At 42.0% G+C, this 27,786-nt stretch overlaps 1 long non-coding RNA gene across 1 annotated transcript; it reads left to right on the top strand.

Annotated features, from left to right (window-relative positions):
• Window positions 1-7,184: 7,184 nt before the first annotated feature.
• LOC146889771 (uncharacterized) lies at window positions 7,185-19,113 on the top strand. The gene is made up of 4 exons (XR_014999733.2): window positions 7,185-7,368; window positions 9,882-9,945; window positions 11,646-11,766; window positions 19,011-19,113. It is a non-coding gene; the product is annotated as an uncharacterized LOC146889771 (long non-coding RNA).
• Window positions 19,114-27,786: the final 8,673 nt, after the last annotated feature.

The following is a 27,786-nucleotide window of genomic DNA, read 5'->3' as shown; positions in this document are numbered from 1 at the left end:
TTTTTTTTAAAAAAAGCTATTTCTTAAAGGAAATCCAATTTGAGACAAGCCATGCATCAGCTGGCAAGCCTTCCGCCCTCATCTACTTTCGACTAAACTTCTTATTTTGTTTTCATGATGAAAAGCTAGCTACTGTGCACATACTCCATGCCAGGACCTCATCTGTATCGCTAATTCTCCTTTCGGCAATATTCACAACCTTTTACTGAGATCTGTTGGTTTTGTTTATAAATGTCCGAAAGGCTGTCCCATTTTCATAGCTCTGCGATGCTGGAGGATTAAGGTTTGAATTGATTTCTGCCTCATTCTGAAACTCAGAATTCTGACCATTGCAGTCTTCCTGATCTGTTGAAGACAATGAAATGTGTGGTTGTTCATTTGTATCTCCGTGGGGCATTTGGTCAGCCATTATTTTAGCTCATTGAGAGTATGTATAGAGGAGACTGACATCTCAATATGTTCATGTTGAGTAAAGCAGATCCACCTCCCATCCCACCCCACCCCGTAATGTGGCTGGGCCTCATCCAATCAGGTGAAGATGGGCCTCATCCAATTAGGGAAAGGCACACTTCATCCAATCAGGTGTAGGCTTTATTAGACAAAGACTGATGGGTTTCTCTAGCAGGCAACATTCTGACCTAAACTTCAGCCTTAACTCCTCCCTACATTTCTACCCTGCTGGTCTACAGCATAGAATTTGACCTGGTCAGACTTTATAGTCACATGAACATTCCTGGGATGAAATCTCTGCCTAGGTGTACATCCCCTGTTGGTTCAGTTTCCATAGAGAACCCAGACTAATACAGAATATCTCTACATTTACTCATTTTACTTGGGTGAGCCGAGTGACAGGTGAACTAGGGGGCTTCTCTGATGTGGGTCCGTAGGTCATGGGATCCAGGTCACATATAGGTCCAGGCCATGTAGGTCGTGGGATCCAGGTCACACATAGGTTAGTTAGGTTTCATGTCTCTGGACAAACTATCAGACAGGAATAGCGTGAGGGTGGAAGATTTGTTTGGCCTCATAGATCTGGTGATGTCAGTCCATCCTGCTGAGGAGGGAATGGCATCTGAGTAGCTTGGTCTGTGGTGGAGTGTAACATGTTGGACCTGCTTGTTTGTGTTTTCTGTCCCCGCCTGGTACCCCACAGCCAGCAGGCCCCAGAGAAAATCAACCACACAGGAGATCTCTATAAGTTATAATGCTGATTGGCCCATTAGGTCAGGCTTCTTACTGGCTAACTCTCACATCTTGATTAACCCATTTTTCTGATCTATTTTAGCCATGTGGCTCAGTACCTTTTTCAGCGGGGCAGCTTACATCCTGCTGCTTTGGTGGTCTGGGCAGGAGTGGGAGGAATCAACTTCCTCCTCCCCAGAATTCTCCTGCTCTCCTTGCATCATTTCCACTTCCTGTCTGATTTTCCCACCTACACCTCCTGCCTGGTCAATCAGCGTTTATTTAAAACATGATTGACAGATTACAGACAATTCTCCCGCACCAGTGGAGGAAATGTGCAGAATGTCTTGGTCGTATCTTAGCAGATCAGGAAGAGAGAGGTAGATCGGGCTAGACCCAGAGATACATATGACTTTCAAGACCTGGCAGCAATGACCCATGGCCACTAGCTCCAGTCATAAATGCTCTGCCATCTCCAGACATTGAACTGTGCCCTAAGTATTCAAACATACAAACCAGTTGGGGAGACTTCATAGTCAAACCACAGGGGCGTGTGGTTAAGACAGGGAGCCTTCTCTTTTGAAAGTCAGACCAAACACCCTGTTCCCTAGCTTACCAGCTTAACTGAAGTATATTACTTGTGTTCAATGGATGTACAGCACTTTAATTTAGGGACTCTATTCAGAAGCCCAGTCACAAGAACGTAGTCACAAACAGGCTAGTTTCCATAATGAGGTGTCTTCACATCCAAAACTATGACATCTTTCCCTCCTCATAAACAACCCTTTGTTTGTTTGTTTGTATTTTTCGAGACAAGGTTTCTCTGTGTTGCTTTGGAGCCTGTCCTGGACCTAGCTCTTGTAGACCAGGCTGGCCTCAAACTCACAGAGTTCTGCCTGCCTCTGCCTCCCGAGTGCTGGGATTAAAGGCGTGTGCCACCACCACCCAGCCTCACAAACAACTCTTAGGAAAATAAATTTGATGATCCCAATCTTTCTAGAAGAGAAAACTGATACTCAAGAACAACTAGTAATCGGGTTAAGTTGAGGGAGTACCTGGGATCATCCAAGAGCCACCTGACTTCAAAGTTCCTCCTCCAAAGACTCAGTGTTAACGTCTTCTATATACGGGTGATCCCGAAAACAAGCACAAAACTCTGTAAAAACCAAACAGAGGATCATTCAGTTTTAGAGGCTTAAGGAATAGTTACAGAGTGCTTAATCAAATACCTTTTCTTGAATGGTCTTTGGCGGCCCCCTTAGATTCTTATGTACTCATCTATAATTCAGTTATTTTCCTTAAGAGTTGAACAAATAGTTGAACCTAGTATACCAATGATTCAAAATCATCTTATCATACTGGCTTCTATCTTTCTTTCTATACTATTAGATTTACAAAATTTTCAATTTATAATCATACAGTACTTTATTTAAAATAAAAATGTTTTTCTTAAAATTAAAAATTTTAATTTAAATTTTTTTGATTTAAAAATGTTTAATTCATTGGTATACATGGTTCTCAAAGGGGCACTGATACTAAATGAATGAAAATGTTGTGATATTTATTGATTAACTGATTGGTCTTAGAAATTAACTGACAGAAATTGGGATTGCCTGGTCCTCATTTGCCTCTGTTTACCTTCGTTGCTATCACATGCTCTAACCAGATTATACTTTAGTATAAAATTATACTAATAAAGTTCACATTATGTGAACAGAAGTAAAATACATAACACTCTGCATGATATTCTTTTTTTGTTTGTTTGTTTGTTTTATTTATTTATTAAAAATTTCCACCTCTTCCCCGTTTCCCTTTTTCATCCCCCTCCCCACCTCTCCCTCCCTCCCTCCCCCTCCTCCCCTCCCCCTCCCTCTCTAGTCTTAAGAGCAGTCAGGGTTCCCTGCCTTGTGGGAAGTCCAAGGTCCTCCCCCATCCATACAGGTCATTAAAGGTGAGCATTCAAACAAGCCAGGCTCCCATAAAGTTAGTCCATGCAGTAGAATTAAATCCCAATGCCATTGTCCTCGGCTTCTCAGTCAGCCTTCATTGCCAGCCATGTTCAGAGTGTCCATTTTGATCACATGCTCCATCACTCCCAGTCCAGCTGGCCTTGGTGAGCTCCCATTAGATCAATCCCACCGTCTCAGTGAGTGGACGCTCCCCTCGTGATCCTGACTTTCTTGCTCACGTTCTCCCTCCTTCTGCTCCTCATTTGGACCTAGGGAGCTAAGTCCAGTGCTCCAATGTGGAACTCTGTCTCTATCTCCATCCATCGCCAGATGAAGGTTCTATGGTGATATGGAAAATATTCATCAGTACGGTTATAGGATGAGACCAGTTCATGCACCCTCTCCTCTGCTGCCCAGGGAACAATCTGGGGATCTCTCCTTGGACCTGGGAACCCCTCTAGAATCAAGTCTCTTACAAACCCTAAAATGGCTCCGTTAGTTGAGATATTTACTTCCCTGCTCCCATATCCATCCTTCCTCCATCCCACCCATCCCATTCCCCCAAACTATCCCGAATCCTCCCCTTCTCCCTACTCTCTACCCATCTCCCCTTACACCCACTCCCCACCCTCCCCCCCGTGCACCCAAGTTTGCCTGGCAATCTTGTCTACTTCCAATATCCAGGAGGATAACTATATGATTTTCTTCAGGTTCACTTTCTTATTTAGCTTCTCTAGGATCACGAATTATAGGCTCAACGACCTTTAATTATGGCTGGAATCCACTTATGAGTGAGTACATACCATAATCCTCTTTTTGGGTCTGGGTTACCTCACTCAGTAAAGCGTTTTCTATTTCCATCCATTTGCATGCAAAATTCAAGATGTCATTGTTTTTTACCACTGAGTAAAACTCTAATGTGTATATGTTCCACACCTTCTTTAACCATTCTTCTATTGAGGGGCAGCTAGGTTGTTTCCAGGTTCTGGCTATTACAAATAGTGCTGCTATGAACATAGTTGAACAAATGCTTTAGTAGTATGATAGGGCCACAAATAGCATAAAATATCTTGGGGTCACTCTAACCAAGGAAGTGAAAGACCTATTTAACAAGAACTTTAAGTCTTTGAAGATAGAAATTGAGGAGGATACCAGAAAATGGAAAGATTTCCCCTGCTCTTGGATTGGGAGAATCAACATAGTAAAAATGGCAATTCTACCAAAAGCAATCTATAGATTCAATGCAATCCCCATCAAAATCCCATCAAAATTCTTTACAGACCTTGAGAGAACAATAATCAAGTTTATATGGCAAAACAAAAAACTTAGGATAGCCAAAACAATCTTATACAATAAAGGAACTTCTGGAGGCATTACCATCCCTGACTTCAAACTCTATTACAGAGCAACAGTATTGAAAACAGCTTGGTATTGGCATAAGAACAGAGAAGTCGACCTATGGAATCGAATAGAAGACCCGGATATTAACCCACAAACCTATGAACACCTGATTTTTGACAAGGGAGCTAAAGGTATACAATGGAAGAAGGAAAGTATCTTTAACAAATGGTGCTGGCATAACTGGATGTCAACCTGTAGAAGAATGAAAGTAGATCCATATCTATCACCATGCACAAAAATCAAGTCCAAATGGATTAAAGACCTCAACATTAATCTGTCCACACTGAACCTGATAGAAGAGAAAGTGGGAAGTAGTCTACAAGACATGGGCACAGGAGACCACTTCCTAGGTAGAACCCCAGTAGCACAGACAATAAGAGAAACAATGAATAAATGGGACCTCCTGAAACTGAGAAGCTTCTGTAAAGCAAAGGACATTATCACTAAGACAAAAAGGCTACCTTCTGACTGGAAGAAGATCTTCACCAACCCCTCATCAGACAAAGGTCTGATCTCCAAAATATGCAAAGAACTCAAGAAACTAGATACTAAAACTCTAATTAACCCAATTAAAAAATGGGGTACTGAACTGAACAGAGAATTCTCAACAGAAGAACTTCGAATGGCCGAAAGACACTTAAGGTCATGCTCAACCTCCTTAGCGATCAGGGAAATGCAAATCAAAACAACTTTGAGATACCATTTTACACCTGTCAGAATAGCTAAAGTCAAAAACACCAATGATAGCCTATGCTGGAGAGGATGTGGAGAGAGGGGAACTCTCATCCATTGTTGGTGGGAATGCAAACTTGTGCAGCCACTGTGGAAATCAGTGTGGTGGTTTCTCAGGAAACTGGGAGTCAACCTACCTCAGGACCCAGCAATTCTACTCTTTGGAATATACCCAAGAGATGCCCTATCTGCATGATATTCTTGAGCCTAGTTTTAGAAACCATCCTTTTCATTGTATTTGATAAGGAAAGTCAATAGTAGCTTCATATGCACCCACTGACTGAACTCCAGAGTACATGATGGGAAACTGGAGGTGTGACCCAGCCTTACCTCTGATACCTAGTCCCACTCTGCAATATCTTTATTCTAGGAAGTTAATAAGAAGGGGAATGTGAGGTCTGAGAAAACAGGCCAGGCTCAACGAAGTCAGACAAGGTGAGGAGCCAACACCAGCAGAAGCCTTTAGCAGATCAGGAACATCACAGCCCTTCTACTTCTCAACACTGAGACATTTTTGCCCAGCCACATTTCAGTGTAGCGCCAGCAAATTTAAGAGAGCCTAAGAAGCGCGTCCTTAAGTCCTCCTTGAGATGACTGCCATGTGAGGCATTCGCCTGTGGCTTCTTTCCTCAGATCATCAGGGAGCTATCAGATTTTGACCATAAGTGATTGAAAGTCACACGAACAGAATGGCTATTTCAAACTAGAGAGTCAGAATAAATTTCTCCCGAGCCTTGATTTCATTCCAATTTATTTTCTACTGGCTTTTCTTTACCCTCCTCCCCTCCAGAGCTAAAATATTCAGTGGAAAAAAAAAGGAGTAAATATGAGGAACTACATTGATCCAGTGGTCTGATTATTATTTTAGCCTGAGAAAGCAAATGGATAAAGTTCAAAAACATGGAACCACGTCGAGTATAATCAGAACTTTATATCCCCAATATAAGCTTTTGTAAGCCCAGAGAATTGGCCAGAACAAAATGTCTAATTGGTTTAATGTTAAAGTCAAGTTTAATATTAATAAACACTTTATAACTCTTTTTAAGTTTACTTGAATGATATTGGCTCACACTAAATAGATGCCATTTCTTCAAAGAGAGCAGTGTTTAATTGATACCAAATGATTTAGTCTGTGGAATTACTGTTTGTTCTGTGACCGAGGCTTCCAAGCACGGGGGAGGGGGTGTGTGCGGGGGGAAATGAGGGTGGCCCACATTTGGTTGACTTCTGCAGAACGCACACATACATTCTTTTTCTGCTAAAACGTCCCAGACGTCTTCCGAAGACATAAGACATCCTCTCTTGATATAGCTCTTTAAGAGGAGAGCAACAGCAAGCCTGAGACAACAGGATGTGGGTATCTGACTCACTATCCAAGGCAGCCGCATGCTGAGTGCACACATCAGCTGTGACAGTACAGTTTGTTGGGTTTCACAGTAGCAACCAAGCTGACCACCGCGAGTTGCACCCCGCACCCCCATCAAGCAAAAACTGCGCTCCAGTCTCTCTTGACCCTGCTGACATTGTCAACAGCCCCTCCCCATCTGTGACCTGCCTTTTCCCCTCCTCATTTTCACCTAATTCTTGTGACAAACCCGAAGGCATGGTTGGGAATGCCACTCATCCCAGCAACCTGAGAGATAAGCGCCACACCCTCGCTTTCTTACCCCTACCTTCTTGAGAATGATGAAAAGACGTGGCTCCTTTAGAGAGACAATGAGACTGGAAGAAATAGAGAAGGTGGGTTTCTGAGCCTCCCTGAGACTGAGCCCCTTGGCCCACCAAAAGCACATGAAACAGAGGTCATGTTCTCATAAGTTTTGGTCGTAGGTGAGTCTTACTCCTCTGAGGACAGGAAGCATGCTTTATTTATTATCAACAGCTATATGAGGCTCTGAGGATAAATGCTGAATAAATTCTCGGAGCATTTCGGTGAGAAAGAATGTGTATATGAGCCTATTAACTCTTTACAGAGGTGGCTGTGGGGCTCCTAGGCTCAGCACGTTGTCTTATCTTGGATGATGTGAATGTGATGACTCTAAGTTCTTGTCAACTCAAGGAGAGGTGGATGCAGAGAAGACAGAGAAGAAGGAGTACCGAGCAGGTAGGAATGGGCTCCACTGGGTTCATTCGGCAAGAATCTGAGAGGAGAAGAGCTAAGCTGGTCTAGAAGCAGTAATAGTATTCAGTGAACATCAGAGACAGAAGGTTCCAGATGAAGGGAAAAGTCCTTGAAGATCCACGGCCCTGAACCTTTAAGCTAGGCAGCTGAGAAGAGGAAAGGTCAGAGAGCTTGGGACAGTGAAAGAGTGAGAAAGGAAGGAGAGAAGGTGAGTACCCACTTCTCATCTAGCTTGCAGGCTGGCCAGTGGCTTGAAACAACGGACAGCCAAGCCTGCTGCGAGTTTCACAGTGTCTCAGGTAGCCCCGGCTGGCTCCAGACTTCCTTTGTAGCTGAAGGTGGTTCTGAACATCTCACCTTCCCACCTAAATACTGGGTGCTGGTATTCCAGGAACGTGCCCCACCTAGCTGGGATTGTAATTTCTTCAGAGGCTCAAAGGCCTCTTTGAAGTTTATGGGATTTCTGGTGGAATTTAGTTGAAACTCTTTGATAGAGAAAAATTCTCTCTGTCTGTCTCTCTGTTTCTCTCTTTCTCCCTTTTCTTGAGACAATATATATACATATATATGTATATATACACATACACACACACACACACACACACACATATATGTCACTATATACACTATATACACCAGCCTGGCCTTGAACTCGCAGAATTCTGCCTCAGCAAGTGCTGGGATTAAAAGTGCACACCACAGGTGTGGTCACTTCCTTATTTTATAATTAGGCTCTGTCCCTAAACCTAGAGCTTGTAGATTTGGTCACCTTGCCAACTGCTCTGGGAAGCCTCTTGTGTCCACCTCACTGGTGAATTACAGGCATGCATTACCGTACCTGGCTGTTTTTACCTAGGTGCTGGGAGTTAAATTCAGGCCCTTGTGCTTGCGTGACAAGCATCTTATGACTAATGATCTCCATAGCTCCATTTCTTTAGATTTTATTTTTGAGATGTAAGTCACACACATTAAGCTGCTATGATCTTAACTGCAGTCTAGACTAATGTGTGCAATTATGCAACCCTTGTGTCGTCAAGATAGAGAAAACACATAGCCTTCCTCACCACAGGAAGTGCTCCTGTGTCTCTCAGCCAGCCCCTCTGACCTAGTGAGTTAACTGCCATTGACTCCTGATTCATTTTCCTTTCTGCAAAGCCATGGTGTAGGCTTCTCACTTCGAGAACTTTATAGAAACGGAATCATACAGCAAAAGACTCTTTGTGTCTGGCTTTTGTTCACAATGCTGTGTCTGGAAGATGCATTTATGCCATGCATTTATGGGTTTATTCAGTTTCTTCCTTTGTGTTTTTAAACATTCCAATAAAAGTGCATATTAGCATTCGCCTTTCCATTTTTTTTTTCACACCTAGGCAGTTCCTATTAGAGACGATCACAATGGAAGCCATTGAGGACATTGTTATAGAAATCTCTGCATGGAAAATTTTCATTTTTCTTGGGTAAATATAATAGGAGGGAGATCGTGGATGCCAGCGGACAAATATGTATTTAAACTGATTAGCGATTGCTAAACAGCCTTTCACCAACTTTTTTTTCTAAGAGCATTTTCCACTTTCATCAGAAACGCATGCGTGTTCCAATTGTCCTCCTTCCCAGGCATATGCGGTGTTGCCAGCCTTGGCTGCGGTTGTTCTGACGGGTGCACACCAACATCTTGTGTGGTTTTCATTTACATTTCCCTTATGAAAAATGAGGGCTGGATGTCACATTTAGAGGCAATGGCATTGCTTAAAAACATTGGCTTAGGTGGCAGATAACTAGAGATGAAATTCCTCCTCTCTTTTCCTGACAAGATTCTTGAGTTCCTTGCAAACCAAATATAATTCTACCTCCTGCTACGGGGTATTATTATAAAGATTAAGGGAGAAAATGCACAAAAAATTAAGAAGGGGCTTGGTCCCAAAGACAGTGTTTTTTTATTTTTTTACCATTCAGTTTTTGGTTTTACCATCCAGCAGGCTACGGAATAGTTGACATGGCAGCAGTCAATGGGGCTACTTATTGTCATTTCTAAATGGAAAGACTCACAGCAGGGACATCCTTGTACAACCCAGAGGGCACAAGTCTAAACACTCCTTTCTCACTTCAACACGTGGTGTAGTCAAGCCTGCCTCATTCCCTCGCAATGTCTTGCCGCCACATACCAGACTATGCTGGACTGCTCGGTCTTCACTGAAGTTCCAACTTGTTCATCATGGTGAATTAGATCTGGATCCCAGGCTACAACTCCTTTTTGTGCCCTCCTATTGTTGCTTCATAGATACGCACACTATCTCTGCCCTAATTTCTTATTTCTTTTCCTTTCTTTTCTTTTCACCTGTTTCTCTTCCTATGATTTCAAATATATGCATATAGAATACTTTATTTTCAGGTAAGAGAAGTATCTTTTTGAAGTAGGACCTATTTTGGAAGCAGGAGAGAGGGCAGCATAGCCCAGTGACTGTGGATTCTCAAGTGGTTTTGATAAAATTCCCTAGGCATTGAAGGAGTGGACAACACATCTCTTGCTTCTCCCTGCAACAACACGCGGAGTGTATCAAGGTAACTGGTGTATTGCTTTCTTTTCTTGTGACTATGCAAAATACCTGACAGAAGCAGCACGAGGGAGGAAGCATTTATTTTGGCTTGAAGTTTCAGCCCATCATCTCAGGGCAGGCTGAGTTCACGGCAGCCAGTGTGTTTGTGTGTGTATGTGTGTGTGTGTGTGTTAGGGAGTTCTCACATCTTGGAAGGTCAGGAAGTAGAAGGCAGGGCCAGAAGCAGGAAGCAGGGCTGGGTCACAACCCTTAAGACCAGCTTCTAGTTAACCACATCTGCCAGCTAGACCTTAAGGTTCAAACATTTCATGATCCACCACAACAGCATCACTGGCAAGGGAGAAGTAGCCTCCAAACACAAACCTGTGGAGGTATGTCACAGTCAAAGTGTAGCAGCCAACATTTTGAAAGAAAATGTGGATAGCTAAGACTATTGTAAGTGTTGGTCTTCTGTACATCCTGTGTGTCCAGTCTCATGGAGACCCCTTCCTTAGTGCTGGAATCAGGATGGAAGTTGGTAGAAGAGAGCTGACTGCTGTCCCCAGTGGAAGAAGAGGCCGAGTCAGCTAAAAGGATGGAGGACAAAATAGGAGCAAGTTGAAGAGTAACACGGGGAGTGTAAAGATTGTGACACCTCAGGGAGAGGAAGTGGAAGGAGAACTAAGAGCACACTGCAAGGTCAGAGAGGTCATTGCCCAAGGTCTCTGAAGGATCTTTGTGTCTGTTGTTGAGAACCAGAAGGGAGTCAGATTATGTTCTGGTAGAGAGGAAATGGGGGCAGGTAAACGATTCAGATCACACCTTTAAAGATGGTGTAAGTAGTTTGACCAGTGGCAGGGCCTGTCTTTCCAACTTCTTGAGAGGCTGAAGCAAGAGGAACATGACTTTAAGATTGAGCTGATCTACATGATGAGTTCGAGACCAGCCTGAGTAATTTAGGGAGACCTTGTCTCAGAATAAAACATTTTTAAAAAGGTCTGGTAACCCGGCTCAGTGGTAGAATGTGTGTCTGCCTGGGTTCAATCACTGCAAAAGGCGAAAAAAAAAACAACAAAAAACACAAAGAGAAAAGATGTAAGCAGTAAACAGCAGAGCAGATATGATTGAGACAGGATCCATGGATCATATGACTTTGAGAAAGGAACCTCAGCTTCCCTCATATGATGGCTATTCTAATGGCTTCTAGAGGCGCATAGATTCAAATGACTGGTCACCAGGGAGTGGCACTATTTGAAAGGATTAGGAGGTGTGGCCTTGTTGGTGCAAGTGTGTCACTGAGGTGGACTTTGAGGTTTTAAAAAGCCAGTTCCAAGTCTAGAGTGTCTCTCTTCCTGCTACCCAAGGATCCAGATCTAGAACTCTCAGCTCCTTCTCCAGCACCATGTCTGCCTGCCTGTCACCCTGCTTCCGGTCATGATGGGATTGAACTAAACCTCTAAAACTGCAAGCCATCCCCTGCTCAATCTTTTCTTTTATAAGAGTTGCCATGGTCATGGTGTTTCTTCACAGAAATAAAACAGTAACTAAGATACATAACTATAAAAATGAGTTAGAATGCATATACTCTGGTACTTGTTGAGGAGTCTATCAATTAGCAGACATTATATGTATAAAACATTTTGGGAACATAGACTTGAATACTGACAACCAGTAGCACTTACTAAAGGGGAAACAGAGTGATTTTTTTCTTCTCTCTCTATCTAGGACCATCAGATCTTCTGCCTTCTCCCGTGATTGCATTGTGTTGTCTATTCTACGAACCAGACCACTGTTCCCTTCATTTGATTTCAGCTGCTTCTCAGCTCAGCTGTCACAAAACCTGAAGGTGAAATCCTAAAAGCTTTGGAAAGTCTCCTACCCCTTCTTTTGTGGCTACAAGCAATGGGGGCTTCTGTGAAATCTGAAAGATTGTTCTCACTGACATTCCTTTTGAAGTAACTCGGAACTCCTTCCCTCTATTTCACCTCTTTCTACACCACTACCATTCTTGTTCCTACTTTGCAAAGCTTCTCAGCAAGTATGCATAGACTGAGGTCATGGTCACATCTATTTTTAATAAACACCTGTACCAGCCCTTGTTAGGAAAGTTTGTGCAGTCGGTATTCAGGCCTCTAACTGGAAATACCTCTGAGTTCAAGACTTAGGAAGATGTCATGTTTACTGAGTGTGCTTTAGTATATTTCTATGGAATATATATGGTGATGTGGGATTCCCCTCTGTATGTTGTCAATACCATTGGTTAATAAAGAAGCTCTGTTGGGCCTGTGATAGGGTAGAGTAGAGCTACGTGGGGAAAACTAAACTGAATGCTGGGAGAAAGGAGGCAGAGTCAGAGAGAAGCCATAGAGCTGCCACCAGAGACAGACATGCTGGAACTTTGCTAGTAGGCCACAAGCCTCATAGTAAAATATAAAATAATGGAAATGAGTTAAATTAAGATATAAAAGCTAGCCAATAAGAAGTTAGAGCTAATAGGCCAAGCAGTGATTTAATTAATACAGTTTCTGTGTGGTTATTTTGGGAGTCTGGGTGGCCGGGAAACAAACAAGTGGCCTCCTACTCCAATGTGGAATGACTATGGAATATATGCATGCATACATATGTATATACAACAGTATATGAAATCTTGGTGTCAAGTATTTGTTATTCAGTACTCCCTTCCCCCTTGCTCTATAGAGTACTGCGGTATTTTCTATATGACCATGTACTTGATGTAGCATATTGGGGAAATGAGAGGAGAAGGAATGGATTCTGGCACTGCAATGCAGGAAGACAATATGAAATCATGATGAAACACTAGTTCTTAAAATCCCTAGTCAGACAGCTGACTCCTGAGCCAGTCTCACAAAACCCCAAGTCCAACCCTGCCTTGAACCTTCCATCGTTTTGTGTTTCTGTTCTTCATATTAAGTGTGACTAACAGTGACTAATAAAATAATTAGTCTCTCATGATTTAGTGAGGTAGGAAAAGGAGAGGTAGTCTCTGTTCACATGAGCCTTGTTTCACAGCTATTATGCATTCTCCGCTCCCTGGCTTTCAAAAACGATGGCATGCATTTGACCTTTTTGTGTTGGGAAGAACTTGACAGCATCCATCTCAAAGTGGATGCTATGGAAAAGAAACATAAACATTAGGTCCATTCTTGATGGAAGTCATGAAGGAGAATGAATTGACTTTAAATAATGGTGAATGGAGCCTTCGAGACAGTTCTATCTTGTTAAGTACACACATATATAAATGAAAAGAGTTTGCCAATGCTAAAACCTAAGTGTCACATAAAGGAAATCATGAAGCCAGGAATGTAATTAGCTATAAGGAAGAGTGTTATGTCTGGAATAGGAGTTTGCTTGGGCTCATAAATTTTGGAGTTCTATAATGTATGGATGGAATGGGACTTTTCTTAGAGGTTTTATCTTTCCTCACCTTGAAGGTACAAGAGTGTTCATGGATGCAGTGAACAGTACTTCTTCAACACCTGGCTCTCATACCTCTTGCATTCCTATTCTTGCCTTTCTTAGAAGATAGGTATCAAGCTCAGCTAGAAAATACACTGGAAGCTGGTCTTCCTGACCTAGGCCACCAGCCCCTACCTTGCCCAGCTGTCCCAGGTCTTCCACCCAGGGCCGAGCTACGTGAAGAGTCGCTTAAGCCTTGTGCTCACTAACAATGGGATTTTCCAAGGAGGGAGTGGCAGACGTAGTTGTGGAAGCTGACATCAGCTCCCCTAGGCTTTGTAGCTATAAATGTTAAGAGGTCATGGTCATATCCATTGTGCATAAACACCTGTGCCAACCTTTGTTAGAAGGGTTTGTGCTGCCAGGGTCCAGACCTCTAACTGGAAATACCTCTGAGGTCAAGACTTAGGAAGATGTCATGTTTACGAAGTGTGCTTTAGTATATTTCTATGGAATATATATGTATTAGTAAAGTCTATGGAATATATCCATGCAAATTTCTTCAAGATCGGTATGTGAACAGGCACATGCACGTACGCACAATGCTTTGAAAAACTTTTCTGTTTGTTTATTCTAGGTGCAAACTCCCAGGTCTTAGAACATGTGGATGTTTAGGTTCTCTATCAACATTAGTTTGATACCAGCCCATCACATCCTCACTTGAAGAAGTGAGAGATATTTCTTCATTCTCTCTGTGTTCATTTCTCTGTTTAAGCTTCAGCTGACTTAGTCCCTAGATGCCTTGGGATTGCCCAGCCTCAGCCCATACAAAGTTGCCTTGTGCTCGAAAGATTTTAGAATGTTCCAGTCCCAGTTACATGGGTAGGAGAAGAAAGGTCTGGGACCCCAAGACCTTCCCCCAAGACAGATGCTTTTGATGGTAGCCTAGGGAACAGTGGAGAATAGCTTTGGAAGGATGTTGGGAACGCTGAATGCAGGCCTTGCAAGGTAATGTTTGTATTGCTGAGTGAAGACCCAAACTTCTTCCTCTTCTCTCTTCTTTCTCTTCTTCCTCTTTTTCCTCTTCTTCCTCTTTTTCCTCCCCTTCTTCTTCTTCCTTTTCCTCTCCTTCTCCTTCTCCTCTTCCTCCTCCTCTTCCTCCTCTTCTTCTTCTTGTTCTGCAACACTGGTCCTTATTAATGTAGATGTGTGTCCATTTACTTTTCTTCATCTCTTTCTTTTTTATTACTGGGCCTATTTTATATTTGGAGAAGAAAAGATACATCCATTTTCTTCTCAATTTCTGGGAAAAGGCCCTCATCTCCTCCTTCAGTGTGATGGCTGGACACCATATCTGCTTCAGGGTCAAGATCCAGTGCAGAAAAGGGGAAGTGGTCAAGTTTCAATCTTGAATAGTCGCTTCCTCTGTGTAAGGTCTCAGGAATGATAGCTAACCTCACTGCTGCTTTCCCTCAATGAAGACGTGAATGCTGGGCTGGTTTTGAGCTGTGGATGAAAGGAGTATTCAAGAAACAACAACATCTAAAAAAGCAAAACCAGCACAGTACTTACAGACAGCCTCACCCTTCCACCTCTTTTCCATCCTTGTTTTCAGATTCTTTCCCAAGCCTCCTCTTAGTGCTCCAATGTTGGGCAATGGGAAGCCACAGGAGCCTGGGCACAGCTAAACCAATATTTCTCATGCAGTCCTTTAAGAGAGTAGCAAGCTTGAATTCAACCCTAAGCTTTCTTGTGGGATCTTGAGCAAGGATCTAAAACTCTCTGAGATTATAACCCCTTCCATTCCACCCACTGAAGTACTCAGCGTGCTTCATTTTACGTGTGGCAACTTGACTTGTCTTTTTTTCTGCTAGACCGAACACCATTTTGAGGGAAGAGATGATAGCTCAGGAAGTGGTATAGTCCTAGCACGTGAGATGATTGGAAAGTCAGCTGAGGCGCACAGAGGACCTAAATGAGAGCAGCTCCTGTGTCTTCAGCATTGTGTCTCATCCAGAGGAAGTGGCTGAGGGTTGAAATGTGTGCCGTGACGCAGAGGATTGTGCTCTTTAGCGGTGAGAGTTGCAGATAAGAGTTGACACACAGAGAAATCGGATGTGAAATGTTTCATTGACATGGGGGAAAGAGATGATTAAAAACAACATGCCTCAAATCCTTCTGTGATATAGGAGGGATCAAGGGAACTCACTGTGGGTTTGCAATGTCCTGTTGAGTTTACTTATGGAAATCTAAGGAATATTTCCTCTGGAAAGATTTAATTTTAAAACGCAATCAAAGGTAAAATGAATGATGATTTAAAATACTGAAGTGATACTTTCAACGCTGGGCTATTTCTACAGAGAGGCATTGCTTCATTCAAACCACTGTATAGCTACAACCCATGACACTCCACGACCTTTGGAATAACCCATAAGGTTCTTCTTCCTCATCTGCTACCATGTGCAATCTTAGTCTTACATTGTATATATAAAAGTCTTTTCTATTTCACACTAGGCTATAATTTAGATTTTGATGAAATGCATTGTATAGCTCACTGAGAGGTTTGGGTCCAATTTGATTTTTGCAAACCAAAATTTATGCAGGTACTTTTAGGAAAATGTAGGAAGGAACAGTATCATGTCCCATTTCCAGTTCATCATAATGGCCTTAAAAGCGCACCTCTGAGAGTGGACAGGACATGCCAGAAGAGAAAGAGGAAGGCAGGCAACTCACTAGAACGGGGATTGCTTTCTGTAAACGCTGACGAAGGCTGGGTGCTGGCCAGGAAAAACTGAGGAAGGGAATTAACTAGGAAACCCATTCTGTGAAATTGAAGGGCTCCTTTGCTGGCATGTTAGCTTCAATTATTTCTTTGCTCTTTATTTTTAATTTTAGCAGGCTTTGTTCAGTGCCCTAACCTTATTATGACTTCTTTTCTTGCTCAACCAAAGGCATTTTTTCCCCATCTATCACTTTTCTAGTCTTCTTCCTGCACAGCTAATGGAGCAGACGATAATTTTATTAAACAATGTGCCAGTTTTCAAAAGCACATCCCATCCTCTAACCTTACGGAATAACAAACACTCCTGTTGCGTAATCCGCGCCGCCTTTCTTTCTCTGCGGTGACACCCGAGCACTGATTGAGGCCCTGACAACTGGATACTGATGATCACCTGAGAGTGCCTTTCAGTGCATGTTAATTCCCCTTCCAGTCTTCTCAGTGCAGCCTTTGGGGCGGACAGTGCTGTGACCAAGCACACTTGAAAGGTGAGGGTCAACCACGCATGTTCCAAAGCACATATGGCTACACAGGACCGGACTAGCAAAGGCTTTTCTCGCAAAAGAAGTCAACAGCCATAGAAACTCCGCAATTTGCGTTTGATGCGGGGAACTGCTACAGCCCGCGATCTGAAAGGAGTGGGGACTGAGTTCAGATACCTTTGATTATTCATTTATATATTTTTCACGGCTATTGTCCTTCATAATCACTGTAGCACGGGCATTCAGGGGATGCTGCGGCGGTTGCAGTCACGGGGAAGATGATCCATTCTTCACCGGCTGCACTGCAAACACTATTAAAGGCAGGGCAAGCCATTTGTTCATGAATATACATTTGATACATATAAATGCTTTGTGCCATGAATATTTATCTCTTTCATGGATTGCAGCTGTTGTGTTTTGATAACTATTAACAGGTTGGAAACCATTCTTTAGAAACCTATGCCTCTCATTGGTGTGCAAAATCAGCCTCAGAAATTTATCTTTTTTTCCCCCTCTCTTTCTTTTGTGGGAAAGATAAAATACTCCAGGAATTTATAATGAGGCTAGTCCTTTAGCAGTTAGACAAAAGAAATTGATAAAAATGAAAGACACCTTTCATGGGCGATTTTACACACATTTGTGAATACATATGATTTATTGAAATTTACTTAAATTTATTTTCTATCTTGATTTCTAGATAAAATTGCAATCGAGGCAGTATTTTGCATACCAACTAGTCTTCAGGTTTTGATGAATGTTTCACTGTTGACATATTTAAAAGTATCCGTCATAAAATATTAATTATGAGGTGGACCGTGGCTCTTATCAATGAAGTTGAGAATTGAGAACCTGTAGCTGTTCTGGTTTTCTGGATAGAAAGAGTTTTGTAGTTGGTTTTCATGCTCATTCATGTGGTATAGAATTCCCCCACTCCTAAATCTTCTCAATTCTCCAAGCAAATGAGGCTGTCCATGCAGCACACACTTGCTAGTTCTGTTCCCAGTCTTGGAAATGTTTTCCTTCTCGGAAATTCCGAGTGTCTAAGTACTTCTCACATCCTTGAAGCCTCCTCCATAAAGCCAGCTCAAATGCTTGTCTCTTGGGCTAGCCTGTGTGTCTCCTACGGCTTCTAAATCTCTAGGTGACGTTCTTGCCAATACCTACGCTTATGATAAGCCCTTTTATCGAGATCTTTCTACTGACCTCCCATTTGTGCATTTATTGCTTAGTAGTTATCTGCTTTAGGATGTGTCTAGTGCACTAGAAGGTTTCTTGACTATAAGAAAATGTCCAGTCCATCTCTGCTTCTCCCAACGTGAGTGTAGTGCTCGACTCTAACGTTGGCTCAATAGATGCTTACTTTAGGGTGCTGTAGCCCTGAAGGGTAAATGTCCAAGAAAAATATAGCACTTGTCTGTAACCTCTTATACAGATCCAAGGTAGAGATATTCCTACCGTAGCTTTTCAAAATGCTCTTTTCCTCTTTTCCCTTTCAGCTTTGAACACTTTCTGGCTCATTCTGAATTCTCTCTGGCACCAGAATACTGGTACAATACTGGTAGGTGGCATTACCACTCCGGGTCACGCCCAGTGTGACCTGGGGCGCTGTTCCTTCCCTCCTTCAAGATGCACTTTCTCCCACAAAAGGAAGCCATAGAGATACTGTTTATTCCTTATTCTAGCGTATGGAAAGTTGATGTGAACTAGGGAGCATTTCTGATCCTAATGAAGTTTAAAATGGTTTGTTTATGTATTTATTATTGAGATGTATGTATGTGTACATGAGTTTACATGGATCACATGAGTTTACATGGATCACATGATGCCTGCAGAAGAGGGCATCAGATCCTCTAGTAGTGAAGTTACAGGTAATTGTGAGCTACCACATAGGTTCTGGAAACCAACCTTAGTCTTCTGCCATGGCAGTATGTGTTCTTGACCATTGATCTGTCTCATCGCTCCAGGCCCCACTATGAGCTTTTAAATGTATGCTGAAGTTAACCTTTGCTTTTCCATGCTGTTTGACTTAGTGAAAGGATAGTAGAAGACGTAATTGTAGTTCTGGTGTATCAGCGAAGATGTTAAATATGGTTATTGCCTCCTTTGTTCAGGACTCATCTCTATAATTTCATTGTCTCTCGAATGGAAAATTTGCCATTGACTTATCATGCATATCTGCTTGTTGTGGTGCTAGACTGCCTATTAATCTTGATCGCCAGTTTGACAGCTTTTGGTGTAGTCTTGAAAAGACATATCTGGGCATGTCTGTTGAGAATTTTCTAAGTTGACTGTAGCGGGAAGATCTATGCAGAATATCAGCCACACCATTCCATGGACTGGGGTCCTGGACTGAGTAAAAGGGAAAATGGAGCTGAGAACGAACATTCATTCATTTGTGCTTCTTGACCACAGATGCAGTGTGACCAACTGCCTCGGGTTTCTGCCACCAGGCCTTCCCCACAATGAGAGACTGGATCCCTGAACTGTCAGTTTAAATAAACTCTTCCTGTCTTAAGTGTCTTTCCTCCTGTATCTTGCCACAGCAGCAACAACAAGAAGCAATGAATGCCAATAAAAACAACTTTCTATAATGGAAGACCTTCCTGGCTAGAAAAGATGACCAGTTCACACTCTGCCTCCTCCATTACCGAGGGTTCTCACTAGGGTTACCCTCATAGGTGCTAGTAAGTTTCTCTACACTAGGTTTCTATACCACTCTCAGGTGACTGTCCAGCTCCCCAGTGGTGAGGCAGGGGTGGGGAGAGGGAAGAGGAGAAATCACATGGCAGGCCTAGGGACAGGGGCTTAAGTATCCTACAGGTGCAGTCTTGAGTTTCAGGGGAGGAACCACTGCTTGGCAGTCTTTCTGAAAGGGGAGGGGTTTCGAATGGAGGGGAGTGGGACCAAAAATGAGCTTCCAACTGAATATATACAAACAGCAAACAGACTGAGAGAGAAATCAGGGAAAGAACACATTTCACAATAGCTTCAAATGATATAAAATATCTTGAGGTAACTCTAACCAAGCAAGCGAAAGACTTAAATAAAAGAAGTGTCAAGTCTTTGAAGATGGAAACTGAGGAAGACATCAGAAGCTGGACAGATCTCCCATGCTCATGGATCTGTAGGATTAGCGTAGTAAAAAAAATGGCCACCCTACCAAAAGCAATCTACAGACTCAACACAATCCCCATTCGAATTCCAACATGATTCTTTGCAGACCTTGAAAGGACAATTTTCAATGCCATCTAGAAAAGCAGAAAGCCCGGGCAGGATAGCCCAAACAGCTGTGAACAGTCAGAGAACGGCTAGAGGTCTCAACATCCCTAATTTCAAGTATACTACAGAGCTATCAACCAAGAAAGTGTCTTACGGTCATGATGTTATTCAACTTGTGCTACAATTTAGGCAATAAGGACCAAAGGTCTTAATTAAAATAGTGTAGAGCATCAGAGCAGAGTGCCCATTCTGGGAGGATCATGAGTGAGGAAGGGTGCTGATCTTTGGGGCCCCATGATTCATGATTCAAATGTGATTGCAGTGAAGGACCGACCAGAAGATGTTATTCATAGAGAAGCTCACTGGTAAGAGGCGGGCAGCTTTTCCCCTCTTTTGTCTTCCTGGGTTGCATTCTGCTGTTGTCAGAATAAGTAGACCATGACTGACTGACATGGTTTGGTAACCAGAGAACCGAGCCCCAAAATGCCCATTGCCCAGTGGATTTGAAATCCTCAACATTCCAGTATATGTGGATGACATGTATGCTAACCGCTTGCTCCTGAGAAGAATGGAATGAATTCTATCAGCAGAAGTTTCTCCTCAATTTCAGCAGCTTAAACAGAGTTCATCCTAAATAAAATAGAATGTTACTCACATAGGGCAAAGCCCCTTTTATTAGGTCTGATCCCCACTCCCCCAGAAGCCATTACTTATCCCTTATCCAATATATTATCCAGGTAGCACTGGGTTGTAGTCAAAGTCTGTCTTAATATCTATTTTTTTTCCAAATGTATTCGGCATTAGCACGTTCCTTGGAAAAGTTCTTTTGTTGACTAGTGTTTCTATATCTACATTTTCTGAGCTTATTCGCGTCCCAGTTTTTAGGCTAAAGATAAAGACACTTTGAAGAACTCATTTGTACCATCCTAACTAACCCCCACACTGCATTGGAGCTTACAAATTCAATTAAACCCAGACTTATATCTTTCATCAGCTTTTTCTGCTTAGCCTTGGGATTGCTTCATTTAGTTTCTCAGAGAGGGTTATTGCTCTTGTCTGGATTTGACCCACGGTTTCTGTAACTCTGTAACTGGGAAGCCCACATTTGCTCTGCACATTTTGAGTGATGCTTTAGGGAAGTCCTTAATGCCGTCCATGCAATTTTAATCACGGAAATCAAAACTATACTTTACTCATATTAGACATATTAAGAAATGCTAGCAAGATTATTCTGATATTTGTATCTGTGTGTATAGGACTACATAGATATTTAGGAACAGAGACATTCTGTAAATATCTCTATCCAGATCTATACATCATTATATACATTTGCATGTTGTTTATATCCCTCACACCATCATTATCATCTATCATCATCATCATCATCATCATCAGTCTCACTCCTCAGTGTGTAATAGGTATCTTTATATATGCAAATAACTCATAATTATTGACATTAGGAAGGGATGAGAAAAATCTAGACAACTTTTTACTTAGAAGCAAATTATTTCTTTTTTTTAAATATACTTTTGCCTCTGTTACTGAAGTCTAGATTTCAGATATCCCCTGTTCTTGTAAAATATTCTGGGGTTGGGAGAGGGATGAGCTCTTTTTTATGGATATACTTTATTTTATTTAAATAACTTTTTTCATTTACTTTACATACCGACCACAATTTCCCCTTCTTCCCCCCCCCCCATTTCCCGTCTAAACCTCTCCCCTTCCATTCCTTCTCTGTCTCCATTCAGAAAAGGACAAATCTCCATGGTCATGAACAAAGCAGGGCCCATCAGGTTGAGGCAGGACCAAGCTCTCCCCGTGCTTCAAGGCTGGGTGGGCAAGCTAATCCAGGGGGATGAACTCTTAGCATCTAGCAATACAAAGCAGTGTCCCATGGATAGCCGTTAAGCACCTGACAATCATAACAACCATGCTAACATTCATGGCAGGTAACTGGACCGGTGTATATTCGCGGTGCCACTGTCAGCTGGAGTGTTTTTTTTGAGTAGCAATGCTTTGCTTAAAGATAGTGATGCCCTCCTTTTGCAGCTCACACAGAAGGACCTTGCAAGCATGGACTTTGGCTGAATGATAAGAACTTGGGGTTTAGGGTCTCCCTACCCCCATTGCCGACAATTACATAGCCACGTGAATTCTACATTGATTAAAAGCTTTTAAAAAGGCATAGAAAATCTGTCACCAAAGAAAACCAAATGCCATACTTTTGAAGTATGAAATTCCTTCCAACTCAAGAAATAGCTTGCTTTAGAAATATTGAAATCCTCATTTATTTTGTTCCAATCCCCAGGAGAAGAAGAAACAAATGGAAGTCTGGGAACACAAGTGATACAGATTCATCATTAGGAACAACAACAAGATAGTGACGTTTTCTCTTAAGGGGCAGGCTTCCAGGTTCTACCAGCCTGGCGCAGAGTCCTGGAACAAGGCTAGTCATTGGTGAAGGCAAGGCAGACAAACATCTGTGGGGACTGCAGGCTGTCGGAAGGTTGTTTCTTCTCTGGCTTTCACTTCTGGTGCATCTTAACTGCTTACTCTTGGGCTATTGGGCTAGTGGACTATTCTCTTTGTGTGTGATTGGCCATAACATTCAGAGAGAGACCGCTGTCTCAGACAGAAGGCATTCAACTTCAGAGAAAGAAGGATTTCGGTTCCTTCTGAAAGAATACTGACCAGTGGCAGAATGGGCCTGAGCTTCTGAGTTAGAACACACTTGGATGCTCTCTTCCTGTCTTGACCAAGTACAGCATCCTGAGACTGAAGAGGGTAGGATATAAAGTGACTTGGAGGAGGAATTTGGAGAAAGACAAACCATCCATTTTAAATCTCCTCAGAGGTGACTCAGCGTAACGGAGACCCGCTCTTTAGTTGCATGTTTTTGAGACTTTTTCTTTTTAGTTTTTTTAGTGTTTTCTATATTTAGCTGTAGTAACATGTAGTAACTTATTAAGTTAATAAGTAGTGCTTATTAACTTTAATGTCAAATATAAGGGAAGTAGAAATTGAATCTCTGTGGCACACAGACTTCTCTTTATTTAGAGTATTGGCCATTATGTGTTTCAGTAAATACATACAATCTAGAAATACAGTCAAACCGTCTTGTTGGTTTGCAAAGTAATGCCTCGAATAATAATGTCCAATTCATTTTAAGAGAAAGCCGTAGGATATCCCAAACCAATTTTCTAAATCTGAGATCAATTTCATGGAAAATACATGAGTGTACTCTGTGATTTTATAAGAACATTCCTATTATAGTCGAATATTTATTTTATAATTCAAATACCATGTACAAATATATCTTATTTTTAACTATTGATTCAACATTAAGTGACTCCACTTTGACTAAATACATGTCCTTTTGTACTTTGTCATCTTCTCCTGAAGCTCTTTTGTTTAAATCCCCTCTTTTTTTTAACCTTGCCATTTTCTGTCATTTACCTCAAAAGACACCTTACTGATTTTTAATTTTCTAAGATCTTCAAAATGTTAACCGCACCTCTCCTTCCTAGTCTTACTTCCTTTTCATAAAAATAAAGAGGAAAGCAAATGCACACCCACAAAAAATGTGAGTGGGAATCCCACGCGGCTCGCTTTCCATGAAAGGAAACAACTGCAGACGCAGTAGAAAGCAAATTGATTCGTTTCCATAAATAGAAATTTGAAAACAATATTCCTCTCTTCTGTGTTCAAGTGTAGAGCCACACGCCACACCAAGAGTCCACAATCATAATAATGATCACCAAGAGAGGACCTTTATCTCAGAGTGAGGTCTATTGGAGAATTTGGCTACCACATGTAGAGAAATGGGCTTCCTCGTTCTGACCCTCTGGATGGGCAGCTGTTGCCATGTGTTCTCCGGGTGGAGGCAGAAAATCAGAGTTCCTGGTGCATGAACAGTGTGTGCTGTGGGGGTGGGAGGGAAGAGCACCAGTTTTACAAAAACAACACCAAAAAGTACAGACCGCATATTCCTATAAGGCGGATTGGCTTCCTAAGATAATTAAGGGGTGACCGGGTAGTGGTGGTGAATGCCTTTAATCCCAGCACTCGGGAGGCAGAGGCAGGTGGATCTTTGCGAGTTCAAGGCCAGCCTCGTCTACGAGAGCTGGTTTCAGGACAGACTCCAAAGCTGCAGAGACACCCTACCTCAAACAACAACAACAACAACAAAAAGAGGCAGCCGAGGAGACTAAGTCATCGCCTCTGCCTCTTCTTTTATCTTTCTTGATGGCACAAAAAAGGGAGGAGGAGAGCATGAGAGCAAATAGTACACGACCCTTTTGCTATTAGTGCTTCCTTCTTGGGAAGTCTTCAGCCAGGAAAACAGCAGAACCTTGAATCCTAGCATGTAAGGGCTTCTCTTGGCCCCACTGTCTGAATTTAACTAGATAGCTCTGATTTTCCTGGGCTCTTGGCAAGCCGCCATGGCTCCTCCCAATCACTCCTCATTCCCTTAGGTCGTTCAGGATTATCTTTAGAATGTCTTTGAGGGCATGCCTATTGGGAAAGTCACTTTGTTCCAAATACCTTAGCTCAACCAAGATGCAGCTGGAGTTGGCTGCTTTATGAAAGAACCTCTATAATCTGTATTTAGTCCCCAAAATGAAAGGCAAGAGAGCCCATTCAACCACCTGCTCCCTGCTCTTGAAGTGCCCAGGGAACACGACTAAGGTTTCCTTGGATTTCCATTGTTTGTCTCTAGCTTAATAAAGTGTCCTTGGGGGCTCTTTATGAACCAGAATGTGCAAACTTAGGTTTTTCCGGATCATATGGAGAAAATGCTGATGGATCAAAGAAATTTGGCCTGGGGAATAAACACCCCCCCCCTACACACACATACACACGCACACACACAAATACATACATTTATACATATGAATATATTTCCCCACTAAACCAATTTAATTCCTTGATTAATCCCTGCTTAGTGCACTCAAATCATATTTCAATTTTGAATGTTCATTTTCATTTTGCTAAAATTATTTCCTTCAGTTCATTTTCCATGTAAAAGTTTCAATGAAAATGAAATCTTTTTAAATCAAGTCTTTAAATTCTAATATATAATTAGAGCTCTTGCACTTTGGAAATTCTGTCATATGTGTATTAGAGCCATCGAGTTAATGTATTGGAAATAAAATGTTGACATGAAGGTTTGATAGAAAGGTTACAGTTTTACCAATTTTCACTAAACAATGAATTTTACTATGCCACTTTTGTTTTATTTAGATTATTACCAATGATTTTGGTTATAAATTGGGCAAGTAAACCAGCTTATTTTCATCCCTTAGCTAATTTGGCTAAGAACCCTATCTTCTGTGTGAAAATTTGCTGCAATGGTGGAGGATACGATAATTCTAAACCCTAGCCTGGATCGCCTGTATGTTTTCCCGTCTCCTTGGGTATTGCATTCCAAAGAGACTTGTCTTAATCAGCTTGGAGTGAGGTTGCTGTCACAAATACATCATAGACGTTGGCATGTCAACAAGTGTTGGCACATTCTAAAGATGTACCCTAGGAATAGGAAGAATTTGCTTTTCCGTTCCGGAGTTGACAAGTCCAAGATCAAGAGGCTTGTGGATCTTGTCTGATGAGGACCCACAGTCTGACGTAAGATGATTTCTCCTCTTAGCTTCACACCGAGAAAAGAGAGATACTTGCTGTCTTCCTCTTTGTAAACACCATCCATCACAAGGGAACTACCCAATACTGTCACACTCATCTTTTAACACACACACACACACACACACACACACACACACACACACATTTTGCGGGAGGGATCCAACTCTTCATTGCATCTCATAGCCTCTTGCTGTCTGAGCAGAGAGCTAATGACTGACTGGAAATGTTGAGCCCTGTTCCTTCTTCTTATCTGTTTTTAAGATAAAATGCAAGAATTTAAAGAAGTAAAATCAATTCTAGTTTTTTCTTTCTCTAGTTTTATTCTCTCTCCTTTCAGCTTTATCAAAGGTTCTCAGGCCCATTCTTCATTGTTTTGTCTTTGTTTTAGCCTTTTTCCAGTGGGCTCTAGACTGCCCCCTCTCTTTCACACTTTCTCGGTTTCAGGCTCTGTCTTCTACAATTCTCTGAGGCAAGTACTGTACTTAGCCATTAGCTCTCATCCAAAGTCGTTGACCAGTGTGCTCAATGCCAGATAATGCCTGAAGGAGAAATTGGACCCCCTGAAGGAGACAGTCAGAACTGCTAGAATGTGTATAATGAGCTCACATCTAAGATACCACTGCCCAATCCAAAGTCACAGAGATTTACTCTTGTTTCTTTTAGCTTGGAAGTTTTAGCTCTTTTCCTTAGGTACATGGTGTGAGATCATTTATATATGTGGTGAAAGATAAGTTTGTCTTTGTTCTTTTTCTTTTTGTCTTTTTGGTGGTATGGGCATTAAACCCAGGGTCTTGTGTGTACATTCTGGGATAACGTCTTTTTTGGTGTGTGTGAATATACAGTTGTCTTAAGGACATAGGTTGAAAACTATCTTTTACCCACTGAATGCATACTAACCTTGTTCCAGAACAATTGCTGACAAGCATAAGGCTGTAAGGATTTGTACGGAAATGTCTGCTCAGTTTTGTGTGTGTGCACGTGCATGTGCACTCACTTGTGTGTGCAAATACATATAGAACACTCACTTGTGTGATATTTTCATATACAATCTTTCTCATTTTCTCTGGGCCTTGATTCCCATGGAAAGGTCCCTCACTGAATGTGATGCTCACAGATTCGGCTATGTGGGTTAGCAGCAAGGGACCCTCTGTCTCCACGCCCTCGCTGTGGGTGTTATAGGAGGCTGCTGCTGTTTTTGCACATTTGTACATAGGTTCTGGAAATCAAACTCCGTTCCTCATGCTTGCACAGCAAATACTATACCTAGTGAGTTGTGCCCTGAGCTCTTTCATTGGCTTGTTCCAAATTCAGTGTATACTCTTATACCAGGACGATTATCCTGACAACGATAGATTTGTGGTAATTCTTGAGAATGAGAAATGTGAGTTCTCTAATTTTGTCCTTTTTAAAGTGTTTCAGATATTGTGAATTTTCCTGTCCAGGTGATTGACAGGTCTGCCTCTTAAGGAAGGGAAAACTGTATGTCTTTCATCATTACCAGAAAGATTATAGCTAGATAGTAATTTTAGAACATCTCCACCCTAGCCTGGAGATAAAGCTGAAATTCTGTTCCTCATCCTCATTGTCCTTTCCTTTGTTTTTCTCGTCTTCCTTAAGATAATGTTTTCATTAATTCCTTGAGAATTTCATACATACATACAATGTATTTTAGTTATATTCATTTCCTACTCTTCACCGTATATTCTCTCAAATCCACCCCAACCTCAACTTTGTGTTTGGTTTTTATAACCCACCAGGTCTAATTTACGTGTCCATGCACTCATATATATGAGGCCATCCACTGGAGTGTGGTCTCCATACCAGTAGACAACCCCTTAAAGAAAACCAACTTTCCTGAAGGAATTATCAGCTGTTGATACCTAAATGTGGGGTACATGTGCCCGTCTCTCTTTCAGTGTTAGAGTGCTGGCTGGTACGGCCCAGGCAACCAGCCATGGTTGCTCCGAATTCATGACAGCAGTGGTCCTGTTGTATCTCAAAGATACTGTTTTTCTCTGGTCCTTCCCAATCTCTGGCTTTAACATCTTCCCACCCTGTCTTCTGTGATGACCCCTGAGCTTTGGGGGGCACTTGATAAGATGGACATGTGCCATTTTATGCCCGAGTACTCCACACATTTGTTCTCTGCTCTTCGATCAGTTGTAAGTTTCTGCATGACTGCAGTTGTATTTCCTGTGTTCTGTATTATCTTTACTGTATTATCGTCCATGAAGGCTGAAGGCTTTCATTGGATACAGAAGAGAATTTTGAGGACAGTTTGATACTATCTATTTAGTGTTTAGTAGCAGTAAGTTCATCACTGGGGCCT

Source organism: Myodes glareolus, chromosome 26, assembly GCF_982192425.1.
Source record: "Myodes glareolus chromosome 26, mMyoGla1.1, whole genome shotgun sequence".
NCBI lineage: Eukaryota > Metazoa > Chordata > Mammalia > Rodentia > Cricetidae > Myodes > Myodes glareolus.
The sequence above is the reverse complement of the archived record's forward strand: the minus strand, read 5'-3'. Positions and strand labels throughout refer to the sequence as shown.